The 6,129-nt window shown below is 39.2% G+C and overlaps 1 protein-coding gene across 13 annotated transcripts in view; it reads right to left on the reverse strand.

Annotated features, from left to right (window-relative positions):
* Positions 1-2,119, reverse strand: part of LMO3 (LIM domain only 3) — a 227,741-nt gene extending 225,622 nt beyond the window's left edge. For all 13 annotated transcript variants that reach the window (XR_008390982.1, XR_008390980.1, XR_008390981.1 and 10 more), the window contains exons 1-2: positions 2,029-2,119; positions 291-353 (exon numbers count right to left, since the gene is read on the reverse strand). The gene's annotated coding sequence lies outside the window, so the exon portion shown is untranslated. The remainder of the gene's footprint in view (positions 1-290; positions 354-2,028) is intronic.
* Positions 2,120-6,129: the final 4,010 nt, after the last annotated feature.

Genomic DNA, 6,129 nt, shown 5'->3' on the forward strand with positions numbered 1-6,129 from the left:
TGACATTGAAGAGGGCAGTGGCAAGATGACAGATTTGAGGGGTGAAAAGCAAGCCATGCTTTCTTTCCACCATTAATATGTACTGTAAATTGATATTTTTTAAATTAGAGGAGCATAGGACAAGAAGAAGGGAAACAGTATGCATATAAGAGAGTAGTAGTGAAGATTAAATGAGTTAATGTACATAGGGCTATAAATTGCCTTATTATTATTATTATTATTAATTATCATCACCATCACCATCATCATCATCGAGCAACAAAAAGTGAAAATATGAATGAGTTATTGACCTCAACAGACAAGCATCAGTGGAGAGCTTCACTCATTGCCTGGACCTCTATGACAGGGATTTGCTAGAAGGACATGTGTTGAAGAGAAAGCATGTAAGAGAAGGAGACTTAGTTTTGGACAAATGGAAACTGGCAAGACAAAACCAGTGCATGAAGGGATCATAGCAATCACAGAGGAAGTACAGTGCGCTCCAAGTCATTCATGTAGGAATAAAAAAAGGAGATGGTTAGATGAACCACAGTGCACGCCTGTCCCCTAAACTATGGCAGGATGCCTCAGAACCCCTGGAAATGTGGCATTGCATTCTGTCTTCTGCCATGATCTGCATGTACACAGAGCATATTCGAGAGCGTGTGGCTAGAAATCCATAGAAGTGCCACATGTACATTCCATCAGCATTTTGCTTTGCTCAAGGATTTTTGCTCGACCTAAAAAGAAAAAAACCTGATCTGTTTGGAAAGAGGATTTGCATTTGCAAATAGATTTGCAGGCAGATCCAACAAACAACACTTTGCCATTTGCAAATCCACTTGAAACATCTGGGTCCCATCTAGCCCCCAAATTCTTATGTAAGTGGACGCTCCCAGGATCATAGTTTGGACAAGATTTTAAAAATCCAGATAAATGTTAAGTAATTTGCATAGCTTTTGTTTTGAAAGCACAACCTGTCTTGTTAACAAAATAAAAGAACAAATAGAAACTAAGCTTTTTCTGTTCAAAGATAATTAAATAAGTGAAATCAATAAAGAAACAACAATAAAAGCACCTTGACTTTGTTAACTGGAGAAAGACTGCGTGACATGTCAATGAAACAAGCTTGCTAATGAGAGTTTTAATTTAGATTTAAATTCTACCTATTCTCTTAATGGTGATAGAAATTTAAACAATGTATTGACTACCTATTTATTGTGGATCTGAAATTATATTCCTTATGTAACTTTTTTGTATTAAAAATAAACCAGTGAAGTTCTTCCTTAGTTTTTAAAAAAGAGTATTATAATACGGTCAATATAAGATTTACTCAGGTTAAATTTACATTGTACTAGTACACTATAAGAATTCCATTAATGTTCCATTGATATCATCAATGAAGAAAAAGGCAAAATGGATGCATTGCTTCTGCTCCACTGAGTCTGTAATGAAGCAGCATTATAGCAGCTGCTGTCTTTCTAAAAGGTTTTTTTTTCCCTTCAAGGCATCACTTGCTATATTGCAAGAATTCCCAGAAAAATATCTTTTGACCTTGTGGCCCTTCCCCTTTGGTATTTGTAATTTTTTTCAGGAACCATGGCCTTCTACTTGCCACTGTGGTGCTTTGTGGTCATTTGAAATGTGCAATGGAAATTTCAAATGGAAGAGGAGAGTTTGAGATTGATCCTGCCAGAACCATCTGTGCCAACAAATCCTCATATTTTAGGAATGTTGTCTATTAGAACAATGACTACACTTAAGCTACTTTTTAAAAATGTAACTTCTAGAAGGTTAAGTTATGGTTCCCTTATGATCTAAAAACATATAGCACACTATAGATATCCAAAACATGCTTTCATGATTTTCAACCATAATTCCCCTGAATTCCCTAATTTTGTATCGATTATTTATGGGATATGATTTTAGATGATCTAACAAAATTAAAATATGTAATAATGATTCTTTGACTCCTTTTTAAGCATTTTTTATCATTTGAATATAGCTATCTCTATTTACCCACCCCCACCTCCCACCCTCCAACCTTACCCCTTTGGCTTTGTCCCTGGGTCCTTTATACATGTTCCTTGATGACTCTTTCCCTTCTTTCCCCCTTATTTCCCTCCCCTCTTCCTTCTGGTCTCTGTCAGTTTGTTCTCTATTTCAATATCAAAGGTTATATTTGCTTGCTTGTTTGTTTTGTTGATTAGGTTCCACTTTTGGTGAGATCATATGGTATTTCTTTCACTGCCTGGCTTACTTAACTTAGCAAAATGCTTTCCAGTTCCATCCATGCTGTTGTGAAGGATAGGAACTCCTTTCTTTCTGTTGTGTAGTATTCTATTGTGTAAATGTACCATAGTTTTTTGATACATTCATTTACAAATGGGCACTTAGGTTGCTTCCAGCACTTGGCTATTGTAAATTGTGTTGCTATGAACACTGGGGTGCATAGGTTCTTTTGAATTAGTGTTTCAGGATTGTTAGGGTATAATCCCAGCAGTGGAACTGCTGAGTCAAAAGGCAGTTCCACTTTTAGTTGTCTGAGGAAATTCCATACTGTTTTCCCAGTGGCTTCACCTGTCTGCGTTCCCACCAACAATGCACTAGGGTTCCCTTTTCTCCACAACCTCATCAGCACTTACTGTTTGTTGATTTGTTAATGATGGCCATTGTGACTGGTGTGAAGTGGTATCTCATTGTGGTTTTAATTTGCATCTCACTGGTGGCTAGTGATGCTGAGCATAATTCTTCTTTGACTCTTGCCCATTAAATCCTCTGCCTTTCTCCTACCTGTCAATGACCTATTATTTCAGTCAATGGCACCACCATTTATCTATTGCCAACACCAGTCACTTAGATGACATCCTGGATTCCTTCTTCCTACTTCACATCAAATCAGTAATCACCTTGACCTTTTAATTTTCCATCTGACATAGTTATTAGTTCTATCTGTTATTTCTCACCATCTTGTCATTCTTTAAATTTAGGTTCCCAGTAATTTTCCCTTTGACTATTGATTGTTCCATTTGATTATACATCAAAAGTTTACTTTTCTTAGTCTTGTTTGTTTCTTTCTAATTCATTCTTTATAGTATTGTCAATTACCTTCCTTAAATTTCATACTGGCTATGTCACTACTTTACTTTTAAAGGTATCAGTATTTTTCCATTATGTTAAAGTTAAATCAGAACTCTAGCTTATGAAGTGTTCTTCATTAACTGCTTTCTGGCTTCTTCCCAGAATGAACTTTTCTTTATTCTTTTCGGTTCCATACCAAACTAGTTGTAGTTATTTCAAGCTTTTTTCTCACCTCTTTGTGTTTGTATGTCTTACTCCCTAGGCATGGAATGTTCTTTGTAATCAGTTCCAACACCTTAACACTCAGCACAAGGCATCATCTCCTCTGTGAAGCATTCCCTGATCTCCATGTTGTAGTTTGGCTTCTACATAGTGTCTGTGTATACTTATGAACTAAGTTATCATATAATGCTTATTTACTTGTTTCTTCCATTAGAATGTGATATTGTTGATGGTGGAGATTATGTGTCAAATCTTTACCCCCAGCTATTGCCTTTGTGCATGACTTTTAAAATTTATATAATAAATTTGAGTTGAATATTCATTATTTGTCAAGAATTATTCTAGCCATTGGAAAAAGCAATGAACAAAAGAAAGCACCTATGTTTTGAGTTGAATTGTGTCTCCCAAATTTCAGGTAAGCTTCTTTGATTGTCAATATTCTGTGCATATTGTCACACATGATTTTGGGGGAAAGTTAGTGGTATCCAAGGCTCTAATGGGAGAGGACATGTGGAATGACTGCATGTGAACTCTCCTGGACTCTGCCCGACAACCCTTAGCTGATTTTAATGTATAATTGATACAGGGTGCAGCCGGGGGGGGGCCCAAAAAAAGATTTGGAATGGTGTCCAGAATTCAAAGTGTATAGGAATATTGGAGAGACATATTAAGATGTCCTCACCGCCCCCCGCCCCAGGGGGAAGGGATGAATGGAGCCAGGCCATTGAGAGCTATTTTGCATAGCAACAGTTTTGGAGCTAACCTCTGGAAGAATGGTTATTTAACATATCTATAACCTTTAACTGGTTTCATAGATATGTTAAATAGCAGTGGCCAGGTTTGGAGCCAGAGAGAAGGAGCTGGGGGACTGAGAATGGAACTTGGGACTCAAGATGGGAACTAGGGGCTGCTCTCCTGAGGGAGAAGGGCTTGGACTCAGAATGTAACAAGGGGCTGCATTCCTGAGTGAGAAGGCCTGGGTGAGAGCTTGGAGAAGACTGGCTCCAAGACATGAAGGGCCCCCACTTGGCCAGATGAAGAGAGAGCCACGCGGTTTCAGCAGAGTGAGGACCCCCTCTCGGTGAGGTGAAAGAGGGAGCCACGTGGTTTTGGCAGGGTGCGGACCCCCTCTTTCCCAGGTGAAAGGGAAAAACCACGCAGTTTTGCCAGAATGGAGATCCCTGCAGCCAGGTGAAGAAGAAAGCCACATGCTTTTGGTGCAGTGCGGACTCCTGCAGCTTTGGTAGAAGAGGCCCACGCGGCTTTGGGATGCCCCCTTTGGCCGAGGGGCCTGGAAAGCAGGAGAGACTTCGACTGGAACTGGGTACAAAGGACTCTTGCCAGTGGACCATGAGAGGGTACCACAGTACTTTGGATTAACTCGAGATCCTGCACAGTGACACAGCTGATGGCACCAGCGGCCTGCAACACAGACGTGTGCTCTTTTCCTGATTTACGGTACCCGGAGTTGGGACAGTGGGAGAAGGGAGCGCTGTGTGGGTGTAGGTGTAAACCCTAAAGGACTTTGATATTTTAGTGGTGGCATTAGGCCTGAATAGTATTAAATAAACATTTTGTTTCTTTTTCACAAATCTCTGGCTTTGAGAGATGTCTTTCCAATTGGCGGCGGACAGAAGGGCCCAGTAGATATCAGTATTTTGTTTTCGGGAGGGGCCCCTGTTGTATAGCAGTTTTGGGCATCCCTGGATGGGCCAAATATTGTATTGCCCCTCCCTCGGACCACCTCCTCTTGTTCGGTAACATTCTTTCATCTGTGTTCTTTCAGAAATAACAAATAGAACTAATAACTATGTCAGATGGAAAATTAAAAGGTCAAGGTGATTACTGATTTCATGTGAAGTAGGAAGAAGGAATCCAGGATATCATCTAAGCGACTGGTGTTGGCAATAGATAAATGATGGTGCCATTGGTTGAAATCTGTGTAATAAATCGGAACCATGAGTACAACAGCTTTCAGTCAGATCAGTGGTTCCTTTTAGCAAATTATTGAACCTGAATATGGTCCTGGAACCCCTCAAATTCCCAGATCATGTCAGAAGTGAGTGTTTTGGGAGCTTCTTAATTTTTCAAAAGCTAATAAATATAAGGGTCATGTTAAATATGTCTGAGGATCACTGTGCATGCCACAACCCTTTGCAGTCTAACGTAGCAGTCAGAGAAATCTTTTAAAAATGTAAATCATTTTATTTCTTGCTAAAAACTCTCCAACGACTTCCCAGCTTTTATAGGATGAAACAAAAATGTGTTAATATAGATTAATTTCAGACCGACTTTTTCTCTGAGCATGTATTGGCTATAGCATCACTGGCCCATCTTGATTATGCCAAGCATGCATCTGTCTTAGGGATTTTGAATTTGCTGTTTCCTTTGCCCTTAATGTTCAGTTTACTCTTTTTCCCCATGCTAATACATTTCCTGTTTCTTATTACCTTTTCCAATAACTCTTAATTGAATGTACCCCTTAAGTTCCCATAGTAATTTCCATAGGACCATGCCCTATGGACAAATTGCTTTAATAGTACAGTTTTCCATTGCCTATGTACCTGACCATATGGCCAAATCATTGGCCCCACTTGTGAGTCAGTAAAAAACCAAACATACTGAACTTGTATTACTCAATTCTCCTACCACCAAAAAAGTACATGTGAAATCATCTTACTGAACTGATTAATTTTTGCCTTCTTTGATCCATTCCTCCACATCCCTTCAAAAGGGAAGAAATTTTTGACCATCAGAAAAATATGATGGGGCAGTGAATGACTATTCCAACAAAGGATTTTGCAGAGTGTTTTGGACAGTGGAAAAGACACCAGAGAACTGTGTGAG

Source organism: Artibeus jamaicensis, unplaced genomic scaffold (assembly GCF_021234435.1).
Source record: "Artibeus jamaicensis isolate MK-2021 breed Jamaican fruit bat unplaced genomic scaffold, CSHL_Jam_final contig_233, whole genome shotgun sequence".
Classification (NCBI taxonomy): domain Eukaryota; kingdom Metazoa; phylum Chordata; class Mammalia; order Chiroptera; family Phyllostomidae; genus Artibeus; species Artibeus jamaicensis.